The sequence below is a fragment of the Lynx canadensis genome, chromosome B3, assembly GCF_007474595.2.
Source record: "Lynx canadensis isolate LIC74 chromosome B3, mLynCan4.pri.v2, whole genome shotgun sequence".
Lineage (NCBI taxonomy): Eukaryota > Metazoa > Chordata > Mammalia > Carnivora > Felidae > Lynx > Lynx canadensis.
In genome coordinates, this window is record NC_044308.2 from 81899552 (window position 1) to 81918998 (window position 19447).

The following is a 19447-nucleotide window of genomic DNA, read 5'->3' on the forward strand; positions in this document are numbered from 1 at the left end:
ATGTGGTGGGAGAAATAAAAGTATAGTTTTTTAATAAGGTTGAAGGAGGATAGTTATCAGCTTAAAAGACTGGTATATTTATAAGATGCTTTATATAACCTCATGGTAACCACAAGAGAAAAAACCCTTAATAGTTGCACAAAAGACAAAGAAAAAGGAAATAAAAGCATACCACTACAAAAAATATCATAAAGGAAGACAGTAAGATGAAACAAAGGAACTAAAAAAACAGGAAATAATAAATCACAATAGTAATTAGTGATTACCTACTAGCAATTATGTATAAATACACTAAATTTGCCAATCAAAAGGCACAAAGTGGCTGAATGGACAAAGAAATAAGATCCAGCAATATGCTGCCTGCAGGAGACTCACTTTAGCTTTAAGGGCACATGTAGGTAGAAAGTGAAGAAATAGAAAAAGATATTCCATGCAAACAGTAGCCAAAGGACAGCAAGAGTGTCTATACTTATATCAGATAATATAGACTTTTAGTCAAAATCTGTGATGAGAGACTGTCACTTATAGTGATAAAGGAGTCAATTCATCACAAAGATATAATAGTTGTAAAGATATATGTTCCCAACATTGGATGACTAAATATTAAAATTTTTTAAATGTTTATTTATTTTTTGGAGAGAGAGAGCAAGCAAGCAGGGGAGGGGCAGAGAGAGAAGGAGACAGAATCTGAAGTAGGCTCCAGGCTCAGCACAGAACACAATGCGGGGCTTGAACTAATGAACCACAAGATCATGACCTGAACCGCAGTTGAATGCTTAACCAACTTAGGTCCCTGGAATGCCTAAATATTTAAAGTGTTAATAGAACTGAAGGGAGAAATAGATAGCAATACAGTAATAGTAGGGGACTTCAATACTCCACTCCCAACATTGTATAGTACATCTAGACAGAAAATTAATAAGGAAACGGCAGACCTGAATAACAGTCTGGACTAAATGAGCTTGACAGATATGTATATAGAACATTCTATAAAATGTCACTAGAATACATATTCTTCTCAAATGCATGCAGAACATTCTCCAGGATGGATGATATGATGGGCTGCAAACCAAGCTTTAACAAATTTGAGAAGATCAAAATTATATCTAGTATCTTTTCCAACTACAACGGTATAAAAATAGGAGTAAATCTGAATATGGGGAAATTAAACAACATTCCTGAACACCCAATGGATCAAAGCAGAAATCAAAAAGAAAATCAGAAAGTGTGCTGAGACTAATGAAAATGAAAACACAACATACTAAAATGTATGGGATACAGCAAAGTAGTTCTAAGAGGGAAGTTTATAGTGATAAATGACCACATTAAGAAAAAAGAAAGCTCTCAAAAAAAAAAAAAAAAAAAAGCTTAACTTTATACCTCAAGGAATTAGGGAAAGAAGAACAAACTAAGCTCCAAATTAGAAGAAAGGGAAAAATAAAGATTACAGCAGAAATAAATGAAATAGAGACTAGAAAGACAATAGAAAAAAATCAATAAAAGTTGGTTTTTAAAAAGGTAAAATAATTGGCAAACCTTTGGCTAGACTAACTGAAAGATTACAACTACTACTACAGCAATACAAAGTATCATAAGAGGCTACTATGAAACTATTATGCCAATGGAATGGATAAGCGAGAAGAAATGGATAAATTCCTAGAAATATATAACCTACCAAGACTGAATCAGGGAGAAATAGAAAACTTGAGGAGACCAATAATGACTTAGGCGATTGAAGCACGAATCAAAAACTTTTCAACAAATAAAACCCCAGGACCAGATGGCTTCAATGATGAATTCTACTAAACATTTGAAGAAGAATTAACTTGAGTCATTAAATGCTTCCAAAAAAAAAAAAAAAACAAATGAAGAGGAGGGAACACTTCCAAATTCATTTTTGAGGCCGGCATTACCCTGACACCAATGCCAGATAAGGACATTATAAGAAAAGAAAACTACAGACCAATATCCTTAATGAATATAGATGCAAAAGTCCTCAACAAAATATTAGCAAACCAAATTCAGGATCATACACTATGACCAAGTGGGATTTATTTTTGGGATGCAAGGATGGTTCAACATACACAAATCAATAAATGTGATATTACACATAAATAGAATAAAAAATAAAAATCATATGATCCTCTCAACGTATACAGAAAAAGCGTTTGACAAAATTCAATATCCTATCATGATTAAAAGCTCTCACATTGGGTGTAGAAGAACATACCTTAGCAGTCATATATGGCAAATCCACAGCTAACATCATATTCAATGGTCAAAGGCTGAAAGCTTTTTTTCTAACATCAGGAACAAGACAAGTGTGTCTACTCTCACCATTCCTATTCAACATAGTACTGGAAGTGCCAGTCAAAATAATTAGGCAAGAAAAGACACAAAAGGCATCCAAATCAGAAAAGAAAAAGTGAAATCATCTCTGTTTGCAGATGACATGATCTTATATAGAGAAAATCCTAAAGACCCCACCCAAAAATTGTTAGAACTAATATATGAATTCAATAAAGTTGCAGGATACAAAATCAACATAAAAAATCAGTAAATTTTCTTTCTTTTTTCTTTCCTTCTTTCTTGCTTTTCTTTCTTTCTTTCTTTCTTTCTTTCTTTCTTTCTTTCTTTCTTTCTTTCTTTCTTTCTTTCTTTCTTTCTTTCTTTCTTTCTAGTAGGCTTCATGCTCAGCACGGAGCCCAATGCAGGGCTTACACTCATGACTCTAAGATCAAGACTTGAACTGAGATCAAGAGCTGGATATTCAACCAACTGAGCTACACAGGTGTCAGTTGCATTTCTAAATGCTAGCAAAAAAATATTTGAAAGAGAAACTTAAAAAATTCCATCATTTATAAAAGCATCCAAAATGATAAAATACTTAGGAATAAATTTAACAAAGGAGATGAAAGAGCTATACACTGAAAACTAGAAGATATTGATGGAAGAAATTGAAGAAGACATGAATAAATGGAAAGATATCTTGGGTTTGTGGATTGGAAGAATTAATATTGTTAAAATGTCCAAAGACCTCTATAGATTTCATGTTATTTTTACCAAAATTCCAATGGCATTTTTCACAAAAATAGAAAAAAAAATCTTCTGAAATCTGTATGGAACCAGAAGAGACTCTGAATAGCTAAAGCTATCATGAGAAAGAAGAAAAAAGCTAGAGTCATTACATTTCCTGATTTCAAACTATACTACAAAATAATAGTAATAAAAACAGCATGATACTGACATAAAAACAGACAGAGACCATGTGGAATGTAATAGAATAGAGAGCTCAGAAATAAAACCATGTGTATATAGTCAACTAATATTTGACCAGGAAGGTAAGAATATTCAATGGGGAAAAGATAGTCTTTGCAAGGTATGGTATGGGAGAAAATATTTGCAAACTATGTATCAAATAAGGAGTTAGCATTCAAAATATGTAAGGAACTCATAAAACAGAGCAGCAAGCAAACAAACAACAATTAAAAATGGGTAGAGAGGGGCGCCTGGGTGGCTCAGTCCGTTGAGTGTCCGACTTCAGCTCAGGTCACGATCTCGCGGTCCGTGAGTTTGAGCCCCGCGTCGGGCTCTGGGCTGATGGCTCGGAGCCTGGAGCCTGCTTCCGATTCTGTGTCTCCCTCTCTCTCTCTGCCCCTCCCCCGTTCATGCTCTGTCTCTCTCTGTCTCAAAAATAAATAAACGTAAAAAAAAAAAAATGGGTAGAGGACTTGAGTATACATTTTTTCCAAAGAAGATATGCACATGGCCAATACATGTATGCAAAGATGCTCAAAATAACGAATCAGCAGGGAAATGCAAATCAAAACCATGATGAGATATCACCTCACATCTGTTAGAATGACTATTCTCAAAAATACAAGAAATAGTAAGTGTTGACAAGGATGTGGAGAAAAGGAACACTTGTGTACTGCTGGTGGGAATGTAAATTGGTGCAGCCACTATAGAAAACAGTATGAAGGTTTCTCAGAAAATTAAAAATAGAGGTGCTGACTGGCTCAGTCAGAGGAACACATGACTCTTGATCTCAGGGTTGTGAGCTCAAGCCCCATGTTGGGTGTAGAGATTACTTAAACAAAAAAATAAAGAATTAAAAAGCAAATTAAAGATAGAACCGCCATATGATCCAGCAGTCCCACTTCTGGATATATATCCAAAGGAAATGAAATCACTATCTTGAAGATCTATCTGAAGCCCCATGTTTGTTGCAGCATTATTCACAATAGCCACAACATGGAAAAAAAAAAAACCCTAAGTGTTCGTCAGCAGATGAATGGCTAAAGAAAATGTGATATGTATATAATGCATCCATAAAAAGGAATGCAATTCTGCCATTTGTGACAACATGGATGGGTCTTGCAGGTGAAGTGAAATGAGTCAGGCAGAGAAAGACAATTACCATATGATATCACTCATATATGGAATTTAAAATAAAGCCAAACTCTAGAAATGAAGTAGAATGGTGGTTAGTAGGGGCTAAGCGTAGGGAAATGAGGAGATGTTGGTCAAAAGGTACAAACTTCCAGTTATAAGATGAATAAGCTTTGGGGAGCTAATGTACAGCATAGTGACTATAGTTAACAATATACTTTATTATACGTTTTAAAGTTGCTAAGAGAATAAATCTTAAATGTTCTCACCACATACTAAAAACTGTAATTATACAAGCTGATGGATATGTCAGCTAACCTTATTGCGGTAATCATTTTATAATATATATGTGTATCAAATCAGTTTGTACACCTTAAGCATACACAATGTCACATGTCAATTGTATCTCAGTAGGGCTGGGGAAACAAAGAAAAAATGGAAAAAAAAGTACAGAGGCTTATTCTTTATGTTCATGATCAAATTTCTACAACCTCTTCATCCTTACAGTTCAACTGAGAATTAAGTACACATAGAAGCTGCTAGACCTTCGTTTCCTGGGCCTGAAGTTTCTGGAGGGTGGGTTGTTAGCAAGTGTTGACTGAACTTGGTTTCCAGACTACCCAGGAAAGTGTCAAACAAAGTGAGATGCTCATTAAATACATTTTTTTTTTCTCAAACTCTAGTGTACATAAAACTGTCAGGCTGATATATTCTTCTACCTCCTTATAAATATGTCTAAATCTGTTTTCTTTTACATTTGCATCTTATTTTGCACATTGTGGTAGAAGAGGAAAACCATATTCTGTCAACTGTTTCTGTTTTTACATTATGTTAAAAAAAATGAAATAAACAAAACTCTCACTTTATAGACTCCAGCTTAATTAAAGGGCCATTCCAAATGCTCTTATTTTAAAAACTGAGTCAGCTGCATGTTAATAAAATATTCTGGATTATTCATTTTCAGGCATAAGTGATATTTCTTACTCAAGAAACTCATTCAAAGGACCTTGGATATCTAAATCAGTGGTTGAGTCATACAGAACTATTAACAATGACAGGATCGTGGCAAAGGCCACAGTGAATAGAAGCTATGACAAGCAGAATCTGTCTGAGATGCATTTGTATTTGGCTTCAAATGACTAAGTAAGACCAAAAGTAGCTGTGTCATGTGATGTATGATATGATTGTTTTTCAGTAACTGAAAAATTATAAATGGATGATTTCTAGAGCCTATTGGAGAAGGGCCAGCTGTTTCTGAGTGTCACATCGGTTTTAACTATTGCTAACAAAGAAAGATATGAAAAATAAGAATAAAAAGCTTAGGAGACAGTCAGCTTTCAAGCATTTGAATCTCTCTTGGATGAAAGCCAGGTGCTCATGTGCCTGGATGATAGAGCTTATCGAAGACTTACCTAAGTAGGGCAAGAAGTGAAAGGCTCGGAAATGATGACCTCTCTGGGAACCTGCTGCTCCTTTTCTTCCCCGCCAGCCACCGCTGGACTTGGTTCATGGTGAGTGATAAAATCAAATGGCTGGAGGGTTTAGCTTTCAGCTTAGGCTTTACACTCTCATGGCAGAGGAGAGAGAATATGGGTTTGTCTGTTACACTGTTCAGCATTTTCCCCTTTGTACTTCTGTGATTTAGAGGAGTACAGAAAAAATTTTTTAAAAAGTTTTTTTCTGTGTTTGCTGAAAGGAAAATCTGGCAAAGCATCTAGTAATATTCAGTTTATAACTAATTTTCTAGAATTGACATAGGATCTGCTGAGTTCTTTTTAGAGGCTTTTAAGTAATTAGCCCTTACTTAGCATTTTCTATATTGCTATTTATTTCACTAAGCAAGAGAATAAATAATTTATTAAGAAAAAGATAAAAATTCAATGAAGGTGAATTTATGCTTAAGCTGGTCCATGCCTCAGCCTTTTATTGTATACCAGAATACACAGCCCAAAAATATTTATGAACTTATACTGTCTCTATACTTTTCACTAGGAAATATGTATTTTGTTTTTCTTTGAAGGTCTGTGATATATAACTTTTGTTTGTTCTAGGAGTTATTTTTCAAAACACTGATTCATATGACAACAAGTCATATTTATCAGACACTCACCTTCAATTTAGATGGCTGGTTGGGCAGAAATGTTTGACACTATTTAATGAATGTGATGCATATGAAACAAAACCATTGTAATATATTTAAAAAAACAGATTCTACTTGGCTAAAACTGTTTCTTTGAAAAGCAGACTTAATTATTCCTTCTTTAATAAAGAATATTCAGAGAAAGATCTTTGATCACATCAGATCTTTGGATATTAAAAGCCTTTGCCATTGCCCATTGATATTTTTTTAATCTGACATCAGAATCTTTAAAAAAAAATCATTTTTGCATGTCTGGGAGGCTAGGGTGGGAAGGAAATAATAGTGAATAGGAAATAATGCTTTTGAAAATCCTGGTCTTTATGAGAGTTCATCACCCGTAAAATGCCTTCTGTTTATGGAAGAACAGCAGTATGGGTAGTTATTTGATGTGTTCTCATGTTGCAGCATGAACAGCAAAAACGAATGTAATATTACTTGAAAGATTTGGCTTAAATTCCTTATTTGGTATTTCACTCTGATTCATTGTCCTCAAAAATGAAAGTTGTTTGCTAAAGCATGTATCTCTTTGTGAAACAAATAATAAAATAATTTCACCTTTAACTTGATCACTTAATCACCTGTGGCTTTTATCATGAAATCAGATTTAGTTTATAGGAATCAGCTCTTTCTTAAAGAGATTGTTTGAGTGAAATAAATACAACCTTATTATTGAACTGAGTCACAGTAAGCACTTTGTTTTAAAAACCACGGTGTTTTAGGAGGTGGGTAGGTACAATTTTAAACTTAGTATTTTAACCAAGTGCCACATCCAATCTTGTAACATTCTCTACCAAAAATCAAAGACTAATAATTTTCATATTCACATAAGTTTGGGAATTAGTGACCCCTATTTAGAAATGCTCAGTGTACCTGAGAGTATTAAAACCCTGTCTGGCAATTAAGAAACTCTTTTAGTGGTGTCTGGCTGGCTCAGTTGGTTAGTGTCCAACTTCAGCACAGGTCATGATCTCACGATTCGTGAGTTCTAGCCCCGCATTGGACTCTGTGCTGTCAGTTCAGAGCCTGGAGCCTGCTTTGGATTCTGTGTCCTCTCTCTCTCTCTCTGCCCCTCTCCCGGTTGCACTCTGTCTCTCAAAAAATTGAATAAATGTTAAAAAAAAGTTTTTAATAAAAAAACCTCTTTTGTTTTTTAATCTATCTATATATATTAAATTTTTTAGAGACAGTGCAACTGGGGGAGAGGGAAGAGGGAGAGAGGGAATCCTAAGCAGGCTCACGCTCCGACAGGAAGGTGGGGAGGAGGGGCTGCGTCCCACAATCCTGGGATCATGACCTGAGTCGAAGTCAGGAATCAGACCCTCAACCAACTGAACGCTCCGGGCACTGCTTAATCTAGATATTTTTAAGTTTTATGTTTGCATACAAATAGTTAAGAGTCAAATATATGCTCTTCTTTTCCATGTCCTGTTCTCCCAAGGAGAACAGGAGGAAAAATTCTACCACTTTTCATCTTTTCTTTAAAAAATGCTTGTTTATTTTTGAGAGAGAGAGAGAGAGACAGTGAACATGAGTGGGGGGAGGTGCAGAGAAAGAGGGAGAGAGAATCCCAAGCAGGCTCCACGCTGTCAGCACAGAGCCTATTGTGGGGCTTGAGAGATCATGACCTGAGATCAAGAGTCAGTCGTTTAACTCTCTAAGCCAGCCAGGCACCTCATAGACTTTTCATCTTTTAACTGATTTTTTTGGTACCAACCTCTGTGTTGAGACAATAGAATTGTATGACTACTTCCTATTTTCTCTCTTTTTAAAATTCAGGTATACTTAACATACAGTGTTATGTTAGTTTCAGTGTGCAATGTATTGAATCGCTGTTCAACAGTTCTATACCTTTCTCACTGCTCATCAAGATAAGTATACTCCTAATCCCTTTTATCTGTTTCACCCATCCTCCCACCTACCTTCCCTTTGGCAGACCACCAGCTTCTTCTCTATATTTAAGAAGCTGCCTTTTTGTTTGTCTCTTTTTTTCTTTGTTTGTTCATGTGTTTTGTTTCTTAAATTCCACATGTGGTATTTGTCTTTCTCTGACTGACTTATTTCACATAGCATTATACCCTCTAGGTTCATCTATGTTTTTTGCAAATGGCAAGATCTTATTCTTTTTTATGGCTGAGTAATAGTCCATTCCATACATATAGACACACATGCACCACTTCTTTATCCATTCATCTATTGTGGACCCTGGGGTTGCTTCCATATCTTGGCTATTGTAAATAATGCTGTAATGAACATGGGGGTGCTTATATCTTTATGAATTAATGTTTTTGTCTTCTTTGGGTAACTACCCAGTAGTGGAATTACTGAAACACATGATAATTCTATTTTGAATTTTTTGAGGAACCTCCATAATGTTTCCCCACAGTGGCTATGCCAGTTTGCATTCCCACCAACAGTGCACAAGGGTTCCTTTTTCTCCACGTCCTCATCCACACATGTTACTTCTTGTGCTTTTGACTTTAGCCATTCTGACAACTGTGAGATGATAATCTCATTGTGTTTTTAATTTGCATTTCCTTGATGATTAGTGATGTTGAGCATCTTTTCATGTGTTTATTGGCCATCTGTATGTCTTCATTGCAAAAAGGTCTATTCACGTCCTCTGCCCATTTTTTAATTTGATTATTTGTTTTCTTGGTGTTGAATTGTATGTTCTTAATATTTTTTGGATATTACCTCCTTATCATATATATAATTTGCAGATATATTCTTCCATTCATTATGTCAACTTTTGCTTGTCGATGGTTTCCTTTGATGTACAAACCTTTTTATTTTGGTGTACCCCTAGTAGTTTATTTTTGCTTTTTGTTTTGCTTGCCATTGAAGACATATCTAGAAAAATGTTTCTATGGTTGATGTCAAAGAAATTACTGCCTATGTTTTTTTCTAGAAATTAAATGGTTTTAGGTCTCACATTATGTTTTTAATCCATTTTGGGTTTATTATTATGTATGGTGTAAGACAGTGGTCTAATTTCATTGTTTTGCATGTAGCTGTCTAGTTTTCCCAACACCATTTGTTGAGGAGATTGTCTTTTCCCCATGTATTTTCTTGCCTCTTTTGTTGTAGATTAACTGACATTGCAAGTGTGGGTTTATTTCTGGACTCTCTATTCTGTGTGTTTCTGTGCCAGAACCATGCTGTTCTGATTACTACAGCTTTATAGTATATTTTGAAATTTGAGATTGTGATACTGCCAGTTTTATTTTTCTTTTTTCAGATTGCTTTGGCTATTTTTGTGGTTCCATACAAATGTGACTTTTCTCTTGTTTTTATCTGTTGACTTCTTATTATGAAAGATTAGAATTTATTTAGCTTGCCCCCATCCCATCTCCCTGTCACCCTTTCATAAGGGTGCACATGCATATGTGTGAGCCCACTCACAATTCCTGCTCTCTCATTCATCCTGTAAAATTATGTTGTGACTTGGATTATATCAACATTTAGTGTTTATATTATTAAGATTAGGTAAATGTAATTTTTTTTTTTTAGCTAAACCACATAGAATAATATGATTCCTGATTTGTTTTTGTACACTCTTTAATTTTTTCTGGAATTTATAATCACTGTTTGCTTAGTTTTCTATGTTTATCTCTATTTCAACTCCCAATTCTCTACCAGTTGAGTAAGTCTCTTCTAAGTATATTAATTTACATCAGGTTTTCTCTCAATGTCACCTGTTTGAAGCAGTCTTTCTGAGAGTCTTCTGACCTGTTCCATTCTGGACTGGATGCTTCCTTGTCTGGTACACAGCTGCCATCCTGAGATTTCCTTTATTCATAAACCTGGAATGCTAGGTCTCCTGGGTTCTGATTCCCATGGCTTCCTCTTTCTTGGTTTCCTTTGTTTTGGTAGAGTGTCTAGAGAGACGTTGATATCTTTTGATAAAAGTATGTGGGGAGTTAGTTTTTGTGAACTTAAATATCTGAAAATATTTTTATTTTATCCTTACATTTTACTGTTTATCAATCTGTATTATTTTTGGTATACAATTCTATGCTATATTTCTTAACTTTTTTTTTTTTTTTAAGTAAGCTCTACACCGAACTTGGGGTTTGAACTCATGACTCCGAGATCAAGAGTCAAATGTTCTGTTGACTGAGTCAGCCTGGTGCCCCTCTATGCTATAATTCCTTTTCCTTCTTAAGGAAAATGTTGTTTACAATGTAGCTGCTATAGAAAAACACACTCTTGTGTGTCTCCTCTATTTTCAGTACTCTACTTCTGGTGCTTTTGGTCACTAACTGTGTGGTGGTTTTTACCACACCAAGCAATTCTATGATAACAGCTGGGTATCCTATATTTTAACTCAGTTCTGACATTATCTACCTGAAGATAGTGTCAGAACCCACAGGTTAAGGACTCAGTTCCTCAAGACTGTCTCCCTCCCTCCACCCCCTTTAAATGTCAATCTTAAGTCCAGGTTGTTACCTATGTATCTGACTAGTTATAACTCAAACCCCTCCTCAGGTTCCTACCACCCCCTTCTCAGGTTTGATTAATTTCCTAGAGCCAGTCACAGAATGCAGGAAAACAATTTACTTACTAGATTACTAGTTTGATAGAAAGGATATTAAAGCATATGAATGAACAGCCAGATGAAGAGATAAATAGGGCAAGGTCCAGAAAGATCCTGAGCACAAGAGCTTCTGTCCTCATGGATGTGTTTTTGTTCACTGATCTGGAGGCTCTCTGAACCATTTTTGGGGGTTTTTATGGAGGCTTCATTACATAGGCATGACTGATTAAATACTGATCATTGGTGATTCATGCAGCTTCCAGCCCTTTTCTTCTTCCCCGAGATTTAAGGGTGGGACTGAAAGTTTGAATGCTTTAATCATGGTTGGTTGCTCTGGTAAGCAGCACCTTCCTTAAGGGCTTTCCAAAAGTCACCTCATTAACATAAACTCAGGTGTGGTTGAAAGGGACTGGTTATGAATAATGACAGTCTTTACATTTTTGGTTTTGGTGCTATTTCAGGAACCAAGGACAAAAGACCAACTACTATAACAAAAGATACTTTCCTTGCTTTATGCTTAGGAAATTCCAAGTCTTACGAATTCTCTGCTAGAAATGATGACATAGACCAAAAATATGCTTCTTATTATGTCATAATATCATAGTTGCTTTTGAGAAATCCAAAGCAATCTAAGTTATGATTCTTTGTATATGTCTATACCTCTAACCTAAATTTCATTTTCCCTGATATTCTGAGATTCCAAATAAAGTGCCTTAGTGTTTGTCTATTTTTATACACTACGTGGGTCTTTTTAATCTAGAAACTTATGTCCTTCTATTTCTTCAAAATTTCATTGATGATTTTTTTTCTTTTCTCTTTACTTTTGCCTTCAGGAACTCCTGTTCTCCAAATGTTGGGCCTCCTAGATTGGTGGCTAATTATCTTACCTTTTCTTTCCTAATTTCTGTCTTTTTTTTTTTTTTTTTTTGCTTTACTTTCTGTGAGATTTTCTCAAGTTTATTTTCACCCATTGTATTGAGATTTCCCTTTTTGCTATCGTTTTTATTTTTCCAAAGTTCTTTTTTGTTCCAAAAATATCTTTTAAAAATAACATTCTTTTCTTTTTTATGGATACAAAATCTTATCTCTGATAATATTTCATTTTCAAGAAAATCATCTTCTTTGTGCAGAACCTGTTTCCTACAGGTTGAGGTTGTTTGTTTGCTTACTTCAGGTCTATTACCCATATTAGAGCTTTCCCTAAATCTGTGCTAATTCTTGAGTGCCTGATCATATTTAGGAGTGGGAGACTAAAATGCTGAATGAATGCTCTGACTATGTGGACAGACCTATTGACTGTGGATGTCACTGTAGGGTGATATGGATGTGCTGGTTTTATATCTTGTCTTCTTGGACTGATCAGACCTCTTGGAAAAGGGATCTCTAGTCTTTTGACTAGAGGGTAGAGACTTTGGAGAATCAAGTTGGGAGAGAAGACTGGCGGGAAGGGGGGTTCTCAACACTCAGAATGTTATGTTAACTCACTCCCTCATTTTCAAGGTACTTTTTCAACTGTGTCCAGTGTCCCCAAATCCAGAGACCTTTTGATTGATCTTTTCTGGAGAAGAAACCTCCAGTCTTCTGACAGCATTGGGTGTGAGAGCAACCACCCAGCAACACAGAGTAAGGAAAGATTTAGGATTATAACTTCTTTTAAAACATTTTTCAAACAAAATAAATCTCAATGTGCTATTGCCCCTTTACTCCGAGTTAGGCCACACTCAAGGTTAAGGGCACAGTCCTCCAAGGCTGTCAAGTGAGCCCAAGACTTCTGACAACAGCTGCAAATTCAAGGGTCTCCAGGGATATCCTCACCTTAAAGCAGCTGATTATAAATTTAGGGATCCTCACAGACTCCTTCAGATCTGATAATTTTATAGATCAACTCACAGAACTCAGAAAAAGACTATACTTGTGCTTATAATTTTATTATAGCAAAATAATACAAATCAGAACCAGCCAAAGGAGGAAATATATAGGGTGGAATCTGAGACTGAGAAGGTTTCAACTGCAGAGCTTCCACATCCTCAGGGATGCATTACCCTCTTGTCATTAATGTGTGACAATACTCATGGAGTATTGCCAACTTGGGAAGTTTGCTTGAGCTTCAATATCCATAGTTTTTATTGGGGCTTCATTACTTGTACATGATTGATTGAATGATTGCTCTGGTGGTTGCTCAAAGCCTGAACTCTTTAACCACATGGTTGGTTTTTCTGTCTGGCTAGCCCCCATCATGAGTCACCTTGTCAGCATAAACTGTCAGGTGTGCTCTGAGGGGCCGACAATAAATAATAAAAATACTCCTACCATTCTGGAAATTCCAAGGTACAGAGGTTACCTCCTAGAAGTCAGGACAAAGGCCAGACTTCTCTTTTTGTAAAGTTAATTTTTCTCTCTACACTCTTCTTTCTTTACTTCAGAGGTACCTGGTTCTACCAGTTCCAAAATGTTTAAAGGATTCTGAAGTAAACTCAGGTTGGTTCTTTGTTCTCTGCTCTTCTGGGTTAAGATTTAGCTTTCTAAATCTTTCTAAATCTTTCAGCTAAAGAATTTATCACTTGTTCATACAATTTTCTGTTTCCAAAAAGATTATTGTTTTTCCTCCCATTTTTGAATGTTCACGTTAAAAAAAAAGAAAAAGTCCCAAATAAAAAATCCCTCTGCAATGGTGTTAGTGGGATTTCTAGAGGAAGCAGAATTAGATATTCAGTTTGCTATCTCTACCCAGAAGTCACCCAGAACTCTCAATTTATTTGTCAGAATTTATTCAACTTCTAGTAGAATACCTATTACCACTAGATAAATAGATACTGAGTTAGCAAACACTTGTATGTTGCTGCATTAATACGGACAACTAATTTAGACTTCAGAACCTTTAAAAATGACTGTTCCTATGAGGCTCATTTCCTTTCTACTTTACATAATGAGGTCACAAAAGATAAATAGCCTCTTATCACTTATTGACTGGGGATAAAAATATAGGAATAGAGGAGGATCTTTTAACTTCAATGTTATCTATTTTTACAATATTTGAATTAATATATATTAATTTTTAATTAATTTAAAATAATTTTAGAACAGGAAAAAGTAAAAACATTGCATAAAATAATCCTTAAAAAATTTCCACTTCACATCTATGATACTAGGGTTAATGGAGAACTAAAAATGGAGAATTCTTTTTATATTTAATGGAGTAGGTAGGACAGAGCACAGAACTCCTTTAATTACTCTGATCTGAAAGTCATATTTGTAGGCATCTTTTCTTTTTCTGTAGGCTTCCTTTCTTTTTCTTTCTTTCTCCCATCCACTCTCTTTTCTGGACCAGAAAGAGGTTTTTAAGCTTATGTTTTATATTAATGAAGTCTACCTGGAAAAGAGGATGTTAGTCCTCTCATAATGCTGATTTCTCATTTCATTTTCTTGGTAAATAAGTGTAGATGCATTGATTTTCCTGTCCCATTTTAGAATACAACTGCAATCCTTTTCTCTTCTTTACAGTCTTTTTCAAGTTTCAGCTTCCTGTGAGATTCATTCCAAACTCTTCCCTAGCATGGCCTTTGCAGTACTCTTATATTATGCCCACAACTTACTTTGTAGCCTTGTCTGTTTCTGGTCCCTATCAAGCTCCCATTTCCTCTCAATGCTGAATTATTTGTTGATTCTCTTAACTTGTTGGTGTAGCGGCATTCTCCTAGGCTGGAATTGTTTTCCCACTTCCCTTCTACCCCTGCCCATCTAAATCATACCTGTTTTTACAAGCCTATCTCAAATGTTACCTGGTCCAGAAAATATTCCTTCTTATCTTTCCTCCTTTCAGGATTAATCCCAATCCACTGGGGCCTTCACAGGGCTTTGTTTGCCTACCTCCTGCTTGTGTTACCCAGCAACACAGAGTAAGGAAAGATTTAGGGTGAGTGTGTGTGTGGGGTTGGGGGGGAGAGAGTGGAGGGAGGAACAATTATAATATTGTCCATATTATAATTTCCTTGAGGGCAAATATGATGAATCATATATACACATAATACCTTATATAAAGTTGATTTTCAGTAATGTCAGTTTTCTTTCTGTTAATAGCACTGATGAGAGCAGAAATAGTGTAGATTATGTATGGTTTTACAAATCCATTTCCTCTCAAGACGCTTTCTTGAACAGTAGAAAAGTAGCTGCCTAACAGTTAAAGATGATTATTAGGAACTTGGGATGAGAGTAAGAAATATGAAGACTCATCACTGAATCCAGGTCCACGCACTCATGAGCATGGACACCATTTGCAACTGACCGGTTGATGCAGCCATATGAATCTCTGGGTGACAGGAGCCGACTGCTGTGGTGGGGGAAAGAAAACACAGGAGGAGTAATGACTAGACGAGTCAATCTGGGTGTCCCTGCCACAGGAGAAGGACTTGATAATCAGGGTGGAGGGCTGGAGAGTAGGAGGAGAAGCCAAGGAAGGAAGATGGTTTGATGAAGTGTGTTATGGCTGATGGAAGACTCTATGCTCTGGTAAGGGAGTTAGTGGTGACTGAAGGGAGACTGGGAGAGGTCCTTGTGTGATTAGCAGCGTATAATCAACCATCTGCCTGGGGACACAGTTGTGCACAGAGGACATATTAAAGAGGGAAAAAGAGAGAGGGGAAACAGCAGTGATAACACCAAGAAAATCATTTTAATTGCAGAAGTCTGTCAGGGACCCACTATTTACATGTTGTCGCCCCCTTCCCTCCCTCCAAAGTCCTTCTCGAGGATATCCTATCCGCTTGCAGGCTGTTCTGTTGTGGCAGGAGGGTTAGAAAGTGAGACTAATCTGGGGTTATGGCAGTGATCTCACTAAACCTTGTTACTCCAGGTGAATGCTGCAGGGCTTGGAGCCAGGAAGAGGGCTAAGGAGAAGGAAGAAGCAGACAGTGATTATGGAAACTTCCTTAGGAGCATCTTACAAAAACCACCCTTTATTTTCCCCCTCAAGAGCAAATCTAACTTAACACTTGTCAGGAACTCTTAGGCTCTCATCTTTAAGAGCTTAGAGCCATTTAAAGTTTCCTAATGTTTGACCTCGCAAGAGGCCAGGAATGTACACAGGCAGCAAGATTTAAAACCGGATAATGAATTAGAGCCTCATTCATCTAGGTAGGCCATGACATTTAATTCACCCATTTATTAAACTTGTTTTTGTGTTTTCTTCGCAGAGCCTGATTCTAGAATGCCGGAACCAGATACAGGGTACCCCCTCTTAAGTTTATTTCTTTTTCCTTAATGTAATCAAAGCATAAGAGCTTAACCTTGGACAAAAATGAAAACATTCCAGTGGAACTTTTTTTTTTCCTTTCAAAATTCAGTGTCTCTGTAAATAGGTTCTGTAAAGGATGACTATGAGAACATGAAAGAGATGAAATGAGGAGGGAGGAAAAAGGATCCTCAGTGACGCCTAACATAATTTTCTCTGTCTCAGTTTTGTAACATGTGCGTAGTAGCAAACATATCTGTTAATTTGGCTAGAATTATGCTTTCGTCTCTCACTTGTTTTTAGGGACTAGGCAGAGCACAGAAAGATTGAGAGCAAGTATTTAGGTTTGGGTTGATTTACATGGATGGTAGAACTGCCTCTCACACGATACACAGGATGATGTTCTTTACTTGGAAAGAGCAATTTCTTCCTAAGAAAGGAAAGGGGGCCTGACCCTATTCCACTCAGATTGGCTTTGTCAGCTGGTTATGTTAATGTAGTACTATTAATTTAATTATGCATTTATTAATTTATTCTGCTTTAGGATTACTCAGTTTTTAGGGTATGTTTCGTCTTGGTTCTTCTTAACTGTGACTGGATGTGCTCTGTCCACCCAAACACTCTTTTCCATAGTGATCCTTGTTTTGGCAACTGTCTCCTTTTTCTCTGCTCACTTATCACGGCTTGTTTGCAAAAGACCCAACTGTAACCGAACAGGCCTGGAGCTTATACATTAGTTTCCAAATAGGGACAGCGGAGTAGCCTTCTCTTTTTAAGAGATTTGGGCTACTAAGGACATACGAAGCTGGTGCCCTGCAGACTCACCAGTGTCCTGCTGGCATGGAGCAGGCCTGACACCAGCCTTTATCTTATTTGGCCACAGGAAGAGAACCCGAGGGGGGTGGAGAAGGAGGAGCCAGACGCTTAATCCCGAAGGACCTTTAGGGACAAAAGCATTTACAGTGAGTACATACGGCAGATTTCTGGCTTTTCTATTCTTTTATTTAAGAGAGAAAGATTACTAGAGAAGGGAGAAGGAGGTGGGCAGCTTAGATGGCTGTGTGGCTGCATTTTTTGGTCTCCTAGCTTGGTACAAGAACACTCTCTGATTGAAATGTGTCTTATTCAAGTCGAATGCATTCTGCTAATGTCAGGTTTCAGCTAAAAACTTGTGGACTGTCAGGAAGATAGCAGAACTGGTCCGTGTCAGTAAGCAATTTGTGGCATGTTTCTTCTGTTTCTATAGGATGATAAATAGAGTATGGTGGGAAAAGCCCTCCCACATATTTAAAAAAGAAAAAAGAAAAAGCTTTTAAATCTTTACTGCTTGCAGCTCTTGCACTTTAAATGTTGAATCTTCTTTGGATTTGTGGAAAGGGAAGGATTTGATTTATGTTATTTTTAACAGCAGCTGGGATAAAGGTGGTATTATCTCTAATGCTGGAGAGGTGGCCACAGATAATTACTTGATGGGGGAGGGGAAGGAGAGGTTACTGGTTTCCAAAAAGCTGGTTGATCGCTCCTGTCACACATGCACCTTTGGAACCTGAGTGAGTGGGTGGGCACCTGGGCACATTTGGGTCATTGCTTTCATCTGTATCATCTGTTGTCTACTGGCTTTTTAAAAAAGTTTCTACGTGCCTGGAAAGGAATCTCATTTTGAGACCCCTTGTAAAGAAAGAATACAAAACTTAAACAGTATTTAGAAGAACGTATAATAGACCTGTGCTGAATTTCCTACTATTTGCATTCAAATAGAGTAATTAATTCAATGGAAAAGCAAGCTTGAATAGGCATGGTAGGGGCAGGAAAAATATACATAAAGGTTGTTACTATAGGTCTCTACTATGTGAAGCAGTTTTCCTTTAAATTATAAATTTATCTTTGAAATCAGATGTGATTCTGTGAAAATCAAAAAGAGATTGGTTATCCATGGGGGCATATTAAATGTGAACTACTAGAACGGAAATTTAAATGTTTATGGTAATTACTTTGCATGAAAATGGATAATTAATCAATTTTATGCCACTTTCCAGGCTTGCTATGCTGTTACAACACAGGCAGTATTCCTTTCCCAGTGGCAAAGGTATACGAGAGGGAAAATAGAGATTAAAATAAAACTTGAGTAGACCCCTGCTTTGCTTTACTTCTCTGAGATACTGAAGTTTTCTTGTTTATACTCTGCTCAGTTAAATATAGAAACATCACATCCAAGTTGAAATTTTATAGACACAGGAAAATTTTGCTTTGCGGCTTGAATATTAGGTTTCCTTAGCATTTACTCATGTGTGATGAACACCAGCTACATTTTTGTTTAATGTTTTTATTTTATTCTGTGTCCTCTACATATACAGCCACATCTCTGTTGTCAGTCTTTCGTTTCAGACTCTAAGAGGAGAGAATCTCCCATATTTGTTTCTCTGGGAAGAATTAGCAACACATAATGTGTTAATAATGATTTATAAAATGCATTTGCGTGGTAATACTTTATTTCATTCCATTAAGTAGGAAAATCTATTGATGCTGTTCATGTGCTTTGTTAAAATGGAGGACCAGCACTTGGTATCTACACAGCTCTCAGTATAGGCAGGATGCTATTTTAATGGCTTTGGAATCTCTGGAAAATAACCCAGGGTAATCACAGATTTTTATAGTCTGATGGGATCTCATTGATCACCTAGTCCAATTTTGTCATTTTAAATATGACGAAACCGAGACCCAGAAATGTGGAGCATCTTGTCCCACATAAAACTGCACTGTGCCTGCTTAGTGCACAGCCTGATGGTATCTATGGAAATATTGTATATTAGGACATAAATTGCTTTGAGTCGATTTTTTATATGTTCTTTAGTTTATAGTAGGATGTGTATTCCAGAGAAGGCCCTGTGTTGATCAAGGAGTTTCAGAGAAAACACAATGACCAAGCATCATTTTTCAGTTGCGCAGCGTGCTTAGGAGAGATCTGGGGTTGCGTGTGTGAGTCGTTTGTGGGTGTGGCAGAAATAGTTCATTGTACACTACCCTGGCATTTAGTTTTCTGATTTGGGTGAATCTGGTTTCTTATAAGAGGTAACCATTGTGATACCATTGTCTTCTTCATTTAACACCAGTTCTGTGACCTTCCATTGGAAACCTTTATTAACCTTTGTGT

General features: G+C 36.5%; 1 protein-coding gene across 3 annotated transcripts in view; it reads left to right on the forward strand.

Moving 5' to 3' along the window:
- The window catches only part of AKAP6 (A-kinase anchoring protein 6), a 481187-nt gene that overhangs the window by 88440 nt on the left and 373300 nt on the right, over positions 1 to 19447 (forward strand). For 2 of the 3 annotated variants that reach the window (XM_030318903.1, XM_030318906.1), the window contains exon 1: positions 17014 to 17258. The exons of the other annotated variant lie outside the window; for it this stretch is intronic. The gene's annotated coding sequence lies outside the window, so the exon portion shown is untranslated. Of the gene's footprint in view, positions 1 to 17013; positions 17259 to 19447 lie in introns of those variants that run through there. 3 annotated transcript variants of the gene reach the window in all.